The following is a 12,084-nucleotide window of genomic DNA, read 5'->3' on the forward strand; positions in this document are numbered from 1 at the left end:
CTGGTTAGAGTGTCGTTGTTGTTTAGCACGTCGCCGTAGAGTTGACAACTGGGCCTGTTGAATTGTAGTGTCGTGTTCACCTCGTTGCTATAGAGTTGGCGAATGGGGCTGATGACGTGTAGTTTGTTGCTTTTTTACCTCGTCACTATAGAGTTGGCAACTGGGGTCGAAGAATTGTAGGTTGTTGCTTTTTTACCTCGTCGCCATAGAGTTGGCGAATGGGGCCGAAGAATTGTAGAGTTGCTTTTTTACCTCGTCGCCATAGAGTTGTGTTGTAACCAAGATTGAAGTTTACAGAACACAACTTTTATTGCTTCACTTTATGATATTTACACAAATAACTGAAATTTATTTTGAAGCAAAAAGGAATATTGAATCTTGAGAAAAGTCTGTCTTTATACAATATGTACAGGTTTACAGTCTTTATATACACTTCTATCTTGAAAAGATAGTCTTTGTGAATTGACACGTTGATAGTCGAGAACTATCTGGCACACTAACATGAATGTCTTTGAGAGTCCTTGTTTGTTGAAGTGCCTGAATTCCTAAAAAGCAAGTTCAATTGATTGAAGAAATTCCACCTAGCGAAACTAAGGGAGCTTGCATAAATTAGGGAATGAAAATGGCTTGTGAAAGAATTACGGAACATAGGCAGCGGAAACAGGTAAGGGAGCGGTGACCAGAGGTGAAACCTCGTACTGCCAGAAATTCAGTCCACCTGGTCGAAGCACATTTTCAAGAGGAGTAGCCTCCGTGCTCGACGTAGGGTGTATTCTGGAGCTGGACACCGGGGCGAGTGGGCAATTGAGCAGGCAGGGAGCTCCTATTTATAGTACACTCGATGGTCAGGCACGCGCACTGAGGGCTGCGCGTCGAAGCTAGCAGAATGATACACAGGCGCGCGTGCAGCTGGCTGGAGGAGCGAGAAAGGGAGCGCCGGACATACAACATATTCTCCTACCAAAAAAATGTAATTACTTGCCCTGTCACCATTTTTAAAAGGAGGTGGTCTTGAGTAAAGCAACTCCACACCTTCAATTGCCATTTACTCACTTTACATTTTTTAGCCCTTCCTCATATAAAAAAATTATCCTTGCATTAATTTTAAATCATATTCCTGAGAAACTTCCAGGATATTTTCCAGTAAGTACAATAGAACTGGGTTAGTTTGCTTATGATTTGAATTTATGAATAATTCAAACTTTTCTCGTGGTTCCTTGACACGCCTAGAAAATATAATGTTCAAAATCATGTCTAACTTGAACATTATTTGTTTAATTTATAGTAAAAATACCATATTAGGACTCACATATTTTCAGAAAAATTATGTTGAAGGATGATGGAATGCTGCCTAGGTGGCAGGGAAAAGTAGTGTGGAATTATGCTGGTGCTGGGAATAGAACTGCAGCTGTTGTTTGCCACCTAAGGGTACCTTAAACAGTCTTCTAGGTAGCTAACTAGGAAAATTAGCTTATTAGGCCTAAACCCAGAACTCCAAATGGAGTTGAGAGCTGCCAGCAGATGAAATGAGACATTCCACTGGCTACTGAAGGCTTGGTAGTAGTGGTGGGATCATCGAATACAAAATAATCGCTTATTCAATTATTTCATTTTATTTGATTATTTTTTTCCATTTGATTATTTTTCAATTATTCATTCGAAACTCCATAAAAACGAATGAGGCAATAGTGAACTCTTTTGAAATAATCGAATGAAAAGTGATCCAAATGTTCTCATCAACTCATCAATTTCATCACAGGGAAATTAAAATTACCTATCTCCGTTCCCTTATAGGAAGTGTGTGGGTGAGACGATATATCTCTGATAAGTCTTCTGGAAATAATACAAACTTATGCCCCACATGTGCGAATGAGTTATGCACTCAGATGCCATTACTTAAAAAAGCTGATAGATTATAGTAAAATACATTATGCGCCCACGTAATTACGCGAAGTGCAATGCTCTATTGTTGACTACTTGGTTCACCAAATTTATCAAATTTATATTGTTATTGTTTTTACGTCCCACTAACTATTCCTGAAGATTTTCGGAGACTTGAGGTGCCAGAATTTAGTCTCACAAGGTTTCTTTTACGTGCCAGTAAATCTAGTGACACGAAGCTGACGTATTTCAGCACCTTCAATAATACCGGACTGAGCCAAGATTGAACCTGCCATGTAGGGGTTAGAAGGCCAGCGTCTCAACCGAGCCACTCAGCCCGGCAAAGTCATAAATTAAAATTTGCCAGAATGTTCTCTAAATGGCAAAGACTCCAGATCACTAGAGTTGGCAACACTGATGATATTTTGTGATGGCAGTTCTTTCCCTAGCCAGGAAAGTATGTAAGTAAGAGCTGAAAACAATCAAGGAAAAGGGGGTGGTGGTGGTGGTAACCATTTTCAGAGGAAGTACAAGTGGGCAATGATCCCCTATTAATATTAATCAGAGGGAAAAAATGGAAGGTGTCTGACACCTTGAAGAATTAAGGTATGGCCAAAGAAATACAAGGGCCACGAAGAGCATGAAAATGCAAGAATCCTTTGGGCTCAGAAACCTTAAACCTAAATTAAAAAATTATTACTACTGTCAAAATACTTTGCTGTGATGTTAAAGCTAAAATAATTTATTTTTTTCCATTGACATATACGGTAATTACAGTAGGTATATTGCCTGCAATTTTTCCACCAGTACGATTTCTTTGAAACAGTTTTGTCGGGTAAAGCATGAAAAAATAATCCAGTTTCATCGGCATTCAAAATATTTTCCGAAGAATACCCGCCTGTGATTGAAGGTATTTTTTCTTACCAGTTTTCAACAAAACACTACTCAAATATGGCTAAGAATGAGCATGACTTGTCCACAGATAAGAATATCGCTTTCGATGGAAATTAAATTTCATAATATTATCGAGACTAAAGCGACACACCACCGTGCAAGGAAGTGTAGCTTTGTTTATAGTGTTGTTATGGTGAGTAATCTAAATACCATCAGCGAAGGGAATATGAAACTATAATACCGTGTAACTGAATGAGTTGTATAGACCATATAGATATAGCTTGTATTCTCAAGGCCATAGGTTTGAAACGCACCATCGGCAGCCCTGAAGATTGTTTTCTGTAGTTTCCTCATTTTTACACTACACAAGTACTGGGGCATGGACATGAACAAGGTTCTACCATCCCAGTCCTTGCCTTTTCCTATTTCATAGTTGCCGAAAACTTATCTGAATTAGTGTGACGATTATCCGCACATACAAAAAAACCCACACACACAACCTGATTGTAGTGTCACTATTATGTGTGCTTACTTGGCATTAAATACAGACAAACCTGTCCTAACGGACACCTTTATTCAGCGGACACCTCTCTATATGGACATTTTTACTCAGAACTGATTTTATTTTACACAAGACAAGTGTTAAATAAGCCTCATTTAAGAGGACACCTCGAATTCTGGACAGCAAACATCGCCATTAGTCTCACCCACTTGTCTAAAGCAGACACTTAATATCATCCTGCAGACTTACGAGAATTGCCTATTTCAAGTCCAAGGAAAATAGAGATGAAACTTACATAGGAATGCTTAAGTAGCTGTGAAGTAGTGATGGGCAGTCTGAGACTAGGTCTCGAGATTTCTCGAGACTATCGCAAGCAATGTTTCTCGTGAGAAATTTCGAGAGATCTCGAGAGCGTTGTCCTCGCATTTTGCGGCAAGCAGCGTGTCGTAGGCCTACAGGTAGTCTGAGCTGAATATTATTTGTGCCGAGTATGCGAATAGCCAACCACAGGCCTTCTCCATTTCGTAAATACGTGTCAACAAGCGACTAGGGCGTTCATTTTTACCGAGTTCTATTCTGACGCAGCATAACATAATTATAAAGGATACGCATTCTGGCACTGTATGCACTGGGAGGTATACGAATGAGTGGTTTAAGTACAGAACCTGACGGTTACTATAGGTACACGTACCTGGATACTAGAGGCGTGCATTATTCGAACTCCAGACGAGGCAAGATGCGCCTTGCTGTGTATGCAACTGCGATTATGCATGAGTGGAATGCGTAATGTAAAGTGCTTCAGTTTGCTCCAATTCTTTCGACAGATAGGTGTACATCGTTATCAGACCCCACATTCAATAACATATGACCACTGTTTGTGTTTACCGATATTTTGGTGACGAAGGATGTAATTCCTTACAATGTTATGCCTGCCATAATTAGGTACTTCGATATATGACGGTGCAATGTGAAATTGTACTAGGTGTACGCGACAACTTGAAGACGATGTCCGAAATGCAACGTCAGTCGTGGCTGTCTGTTATTTTGAAGAGATGCCACATAGCAGAGCCCGCTGTGTTGTTTATTCAAAAGAAGTAAAATACATCGGCAAAAATACTTTTGGGATGATCCGACACTTAAAAACACATAATATAAATGAAGAGGAATAGTCACAGAACACCTCCGGCCCGGTCTGAATCACAAGAAGCTACCCTGCCGACAGCGATTGTGAGGCATCCAGATAGGTTTACATCCTAATAACAGTTATTAACAAATTATACGGGTTATTCAGTTAAGAAGTCCACCTAAAATAACTCGTGAACAGTTTAAGATACTGGCATTCTGTCTTCACTTTCATTAATGGTATTAAGGAACTCATAGTTCAACATGCAGTGCTTTCCTAGGCTTTTGATAAAATTTATCGTCACACACTTTTCCATATTAGAACTGCTGATGATAACTACCAAGCTTACACTCGTAGTACTGGGACGTCGCGTCGCAAAGCTCGCAGCACACGAGAATCCATCTCGAGAGCGATGCCCATCACCCCTGCTGAATTTGAAGCCAAGTCGGGCATTTTAGATTACACGTTCCACTCATGTGTAATGGTGGTTGCACATGTAGCAAAGCACATCTTCCTCGTCTCAGGTTTGAATAATGCACGCCTCCAGTATCCAAGTAGGTGTACATCCTATCTACAGTTGTTCGCAAATTATGCAGGGTTATTCAGCTAAGATGTCCACCTCAAATGAGCCGTGAACAGTTTAAGATATTGACATTAGGTTATCACTTTCGTTAATGCTATTAAGGGGTTCATAGCTGAACATGCAGTACTTTTCCAGGCTTTTGACAAAATGTATTGGCTCACACGTTTTCATATGAGAACGATATACTATCAAGTTTACAGTCGTACTTACTGGTACGCCGCACAGCTTGCACTACAGGTGGATCGGTCTCGAGATTCTCGCGAGAGTCTCGATATCTGCGACGTCAGTCTCGAGAGTCTCGAGCGAGAGCGTTGCCCATCACTACTGTGAAGTTAATTGCTGTGTACAGGGCTCTTTGCAATCCTTTTGCTAGGGTCTTCTTGTGTTCTAATTAGTGTACATTCTGAGAATTCTAGCTGCCTAGGAATGCTACCAGTTATCAAGGGATTTTCCAGCATATCTTGCATCATTCTATTCATAACTAAGTGTGTCGCTGATAAGGTCCAGGTCAGATAGTTCAGTTCAAAGAGACTTTCATGTGCTGATTGTTGAGGCAAGAATTGTAGTCAAGTTGATAGATACCAGACTGTCCCCTGTGTCGGTCTTATATTATCTCTTGAAAAGTAAAGTCATATTTTAAACTGTACATTCCTGTACATTACAACCCACAGGAGGCTGTCTGGCTAACTTTTCTTCCTGGAATCTTCTTAACATAATACAAATTATGATTCATGGTACATAACCTCTGATTGTGATTTACTCTCAAAATTTGAGGTTAAACAGCGTCTAAGTGATAAATAACATCTTTGCAATGCGACAGCCATACTTAGACATTGTTTAACTGTAGACATCATCTAAATACTGTTTCTGCAATCGACCCACTGTATTTAAATAATTAGTTGGAGGTTTATCAATTATTAAAAGGAATCGATTAACCCATCATTACTTGGTAGGTGGAGCACAGGGACACTTGGTACAACATCAGTTATTAACTGGAGGTGGAATAAGTGACAAGGGCTAGGCTTTGCTACGAACCCAAAACTAATAAGGGAATGTATATCACTTTTATTTACAGTACAGCATGCCGTGTCAGGATATTTGATTTTGATTTTCTATACAGCACTAATGCCAGCCTTGTTCACTTAAGTTGTGAAATTCCTTTTTTCAAATAGTTGCTTTACGTCCCACTAACTACTTTCTTTTTATGGTTTTTGGAGACGTCGAGGTGCTGGAATTTAGTGCCGCAGGAGTTCTTTCACATGCCAGTAAATCTACTGACATGAGACTGACGTATTTGAACACCTTCAAATACTACCGGACTGAACCAGGATCGAACCTGCCATGCTGGGGTCAGAAGGCCTGCGCCTCAACCATCTGAGCCACTCATCCCAGCTATGAAATTCCTTTCATGATAAAACGCTGTGTACAATTCTAGGATACGCTATTATTTCATCATTATTTATGTTTCTATGGGGTTGGAAGTGTGGTTTGCTGGGAATATATATGAAGACAAACACTCAGTCCCTGAGCCAGAGGAATTACACATCCACAGCTAAAATTCTCAGCCCATGAATCAGATCTGAACCAAAGGCCAGTATGCTAACCATTCTGCCAGTAGGGCATGGTCCTAAAACTATAAATCGAAAAAATGAGGGAAAAAGGAATCATAAGTGGGAGTGTTGAAAGCCTCTGTTTTGAATGCATTAATGCATTACTGCATAGTTTTCCCACGAGACAACATATCACTTTTCAATTATTTATGTGATTTCAGATTGTGGACAGAGGTAGTTCTACAGCACACCTTCAACTGTACAGTCAATTAAACAGATGACAAAAGAGCCCTACAACCAAAGGTACTCTTTCCACCCCATCAACATCCACACGTACCAACCACCGTTTCCTTTCCATGGACCCTCCCCATCATATTACCACAGGCTTCAGAAGTATCTCTGGCTCAATCTCAAAGACATTACCGACCGATGGTTGTGCAAGTATACTTGTGCCTTGCAATACAGACCCATGGCCAGTAGGCAGTAATATCGGCCTTTGAATGTTAAAAGCTTACTGTAAAATTGCAAAAAATCGTATATAGAGTCCATTATGGCAAACCACGAGTGTTAAGGTATTAGCTCCAGTTAAGAAAATATTGCTGGTAAATCATCTAAGACACTGAATGCCCAGGAATTGGATCTGAATCAAAGGCCAGTATGCTGACCATTCTGCCAAGCAGCAGGACATGGCCCTAAAACTATCAATCGAAAAATGAGGGGAAACAGGAGTGATAAGGAGGAGTGTTGAAAGCCTCAGTCTTGAATGCATTAATATCGCAGCACCGGAAGAAACCAAAATGTGGTAATCTACAATGTCCTAAACTCCTACAACTTAACAATAACATTATCCTGATTGACTACTGTTAGCTGAGGTGTGTTTTGTCTCTTCTGCTGCTGCCACTCATCTCTGCTAGATGGCATTAATCCTGCAATTATGATGATGGGTACACTACAACTTGTCTGGTGGAGAAGAAGGATAAGATGTTTAACACAATTAAAATATGTATATTACAACTTACTGTTACAATACTGTCACAACAGTGAGTGCATACCAACTTTTGTGGTAAAGGAGAAGGATAAAATGTTTAACAGAATGAAAATACGTATATTACAACTTACTGTTACAATACTGTCACAACGGTGAGTGCACACAAACTTTTATGGTCAAGGAGAACGATAAGATGTTTAACAGAATTAAAATATATATATTACAACTTACTGTTACAACAACATCACAACCAATGACGAGTGGAGAAGAAGAAAGATAAGATGCTTAACAGAATTAAAATAAGTATATTACAACTTGTTACAATACTATCACAACTAACACATACAATAAAACAAGGAGGGAACTGAAATGCAGTAGTCCTATATTTACAACATTTGTAATTGCTTGGTGACAGGAGGATCAATTAGAAACAATATATATAAATCGCACAATTTTGTTCCTTGGAACACATCAAATATAAAGAACACAGTACACATTTCAGATTTGTTAAACTCATGACAGTGACATTTTTTTCTTTTCATTTGATGTTTGTGGAGTAAAGAAATGTGATTTGAAATTTCTCCTGAATTTTACAATCACTTTTCTAAAGGCAATGTCTTATAAGGTTTCAGGGAAGCATAATGCTAATATCACTTGTCAAGGTTTAAGTGAAGGTGTGACGATGCAATACCTAACTTACTGCAAGAGCTCAGTTCATTTAAAATGGTAACACCGGTGAGCTAATAATACCATGGCTATCCTTTGTTGCTTACATTTAAATATTCTTAGATTTAATGAATGATTGCAGAGACCTTATTTTCTTAGAATATTGTACATATCACAGATTTTTGTTTACAGAACACTCATTATATACACAAAACTTTTTAAAATGTTTTAATAAATTCTTGTTTTGTTTGGAAGAAGATGGAAAAATAACTTAAGTTGATGTACGGTATGGAAAATTAAAGAGAGAAGAAAATATAACGACAAAAATGCTAACACCTGCTTCTTTTAGTGGTCAGCAAAGCAAAAATGAAAGTGAATGACATGTATAACTTTTGGGTTTCTATCATACACTACAGTCAAATGTCAAAACAATGAATACCAGTTGAACAAAAAATTTGTAATCGCTGCCTATTGTTCTGTAATTCAAAGATATGAGTTTCATTGTTGTTTCCGTATTGAACTGAGAACACAGAGATGAGTTATTTATAAGGTTCAAACTATTCAATACTAATTACATGTTGTATAGATGTTATTCACAACATAATCCTTACCCTGTCCCCCCCCTCCCCTCCTGACCTACTGCACATAACAGTCTGTACCTCCTTCTCACAAGGTTAATGTCTCAACATGCTGTTCTAAAGCTTATAAAATCTTTCCAAATTGAACTAAGAAAATTTTTGATCATCTGTACTGTAAGAAAAATACTGAAGGACAACCTATTACCACTGACTATCTCTTATAATTTCATATATATCAGTGTAAAAAAAAATTGTATACCAAGTGATTCCAATAAGTTCTTGATGGTTTGTTTGACACATAGCGTGCATGGGTGTTTTAATTACTTAACTCTGGAAGTGCTTCGGAGCCTTCTATTGACTTGGATTGGCGAGAGGACTATGTAAATGTCTCTGTGTCACTACGCCGGTTCTGATTTTATATGTTTAATTAACACGGGATGTGAATAGGCGTACAAAGACTTTTATGCTTTGACTACATATCAAGGAACTTTCTTTTAATCCTGGAATAGTGAGAGGCTATGTACATACTTCAATGTGTCACTGCGCCAGCTTTATTATGCCGTTGCTCTTTTGTTTTGACGATTTGACACATGGTGTGAATGGACGTATAAAGACTTTTAATGTACATATTTCAATGTGTAACTACAGCAGTTTTAATTAATATGTCCTTGCTCATTTGTCTGTGATTTGTTTTATGGCTGATGATGACATTTAAATGTTGAAACCGGTCCCATGTTAAATAAATGTTGTGAATAACATCTATACAACACGTAATTAGTACTGAATAGGTTGAACCTTATAAATAATTCATCTCTATTGTTCTGTAAGGCGCAATGTAAAATAATTTCAATTGAGCATACGCCAGCACCACGAAGAATTCATTAGTGCAAAGAAATAATGTCCCCTGATTAACATATGACCAAATTAATAAATTTATTTTGTACACATATCTCCACTTGTGTATTGTGAAACATAGTAAGCTGCATATAGATAAACCCATTATCTAAAAGCACTCTTACAAGAAATTTGAAGATATGGGAGATAACAGAGAAGCTCAGCAATTGCAGCTTCAAAATGTCCTATTATCTCTGCTATAATCTACAGTCTACTGTCAATCTTTCACTGCTGTTGGGACAGGGGTCCAGAGAGAGTTGCAGCATAGAATTACCTTAAATAAGTACATGCACCATACTGTATTTCCAGATGTGGGTATTTCTTATTGTCTTGTACAATTAGCAAAACTGTGTTGTAGTTACAGTTGTAGGGATTACAATTGTAATATATTGATCCTACAATATAAAACTGATAGGATTAAGTAAAAAATATACTTGCACTTGTATAATTTCATATCTAGAATAGTTTATTGCCATGTGTGCTTCTGTAATTGCATAATTTCATGTTCAGAACTGTTTGGTGTTGTATATGTTCAGATGAACGAAATTTCTATACAACGAAAATAATTTCAAAGACCCCAGCATATCGTTATACTGACATTTGACTGTAGTAATAAAATGCTAAAAAGAATCATGCTACAGATAGACTCAGAAGTGACTGTTATTCTATCAATGATGCTGCAACGAACACCTACAGTGATGGACAGATGAACAAACTTCTTACATGGTAAAGGTACTAACAATGACCCTGAAGAAGACATCACTCTAATTTTTCATCAACCCACTTCAGTAAAAAGGGGGATGGTATAAGTATACTCTCAGTCTTCCATAAAGTTGACCTATTTGAATCATGAGGATACTGTTCTTTAAGTTTTTTCAACTAAATAAAGAGAAAAGACAGCAAGTTAATTTTCACCAAATTACTAACCACCCACTGGCTTATTTTGACCTGTGCTACTCGCAGATAATTTTTCTGGCCCAAAGATACTTCGACTACCGGAACTCTCAAAGCCTTCAGTCATCAATTTTGACCCTTAAATGGTTTGAACTCCACTAGAAGGTGAAAGGAGTTGAGCAAAATAGTCTAGAGCAGAATCTTTACATGTAGAAGCACAGCCTTCTTCATAAATACATTATTCTTTTGTTTCATAGTGCTTCCATGTTTGCCCATTAGTCTACATGCCAACTAGCACCAAACCCCTTGTGTGAGCATTGTGGCTATTTGTGTTAACTTCTGGAGGGATCAAAATTTAAATCAAAGACTGTCTAAAGATAGTACAATGATCAAATGTACTGTATGTTTGTATTGGAGTGAATGTAGCAACAGTAATAATGAGGATAAAACCATGAATGGAACAGAAGCAGCAAGTAGATCGGTTCTCGACATATCGATATATCTGTGGATATATCTGGATATATCTGTGCCATTACACATGGCAATGGCAGAGTGTAACCAATGTGGTTTTGAACCTTCCATTTATTGATGAGAGTGATGTAATCAATTTTGGGAGAAGTTTGACATTTTGAATACAAAACTGAATAAACCTAGTGTATTTAATGAAACACTGAGTGAACTTATTTTCTATAATTATTGAATTTTAAGGTTACTGCAACAAATTGTAAAGAATATGAAGTATGCCAAATTGTAAAAAATAATAAAAAACAACAGAAAAACCAACCTATTTTTCCTTACAAGATGAACAAGCAAATGAGTTAACATTATTTTCAAGAATCTATGGTATCCCCTCTCTTTCCAAGAAGGTAATGGAAAGAGCCAACCTAGTTTAGTCATAGGAAGAGCAATTGTCTGAAGGGCTATATCGCACTTTTGTGTCAATGAGATGAAGAGCCTGGAGCATAACAGCCATCAGTCATTGTGTTACTCTAGCGCAGACCAGTCTTCCCAGCATTTGAGAGATCACAGAGCAAAATTTAAGTCACCTATTGATTGATAGTTGCCAAAATGGCTAAACCCAGGACCTGACAAATGCCGGGTGCCAAGTTGCCACGGCACCTAAAATTCTTTCTTTGGCGCCTTCCTTTTTGAGCCGAGTATCAACTCCTCCTTTATAAATTTAATTCCCAGTTTAGTGTTGCTAAAATGTTGCAAAGTGCATGTAATAATACAACTCTTATGACACTCCATAAGATTTATTGAACTTGGTTGAACAAGAGGATGAGGTTAGGTACCCGGAGGGATTTTGGTAAGTATAGAAGATTCCTGCTTTGATATTAATGTTAATACCATGTGAAGTAACAATCAAGGCCATATTATATACCCAACAGAAGAAAAATGGTTAATTACGAACATTAGGGTGTCGAGAAAACCTCTTGTAAAGAAAGTATTACCAACTTAGAAATAACTCAAATATACAAGAACTTCTTCTGTAAAAGAAACTAGCTTTTTTTTCTTCTTTTTGTTAGTG

This window comes from Anabrus simplex, chromosome 8, assembly GCF_040414725.1.
Source record: "Anabrus simplex isolate iqAnaSimp1 chromosome 8, ASM4041472v1, whole genome shotgun sequence".
Lineage (NCBI taxonomy): Eukaryota > Metazoa > Arthropoda > Insecta > Orthoptera > Tettigoniidae > Anabrus > Anabrus simplex.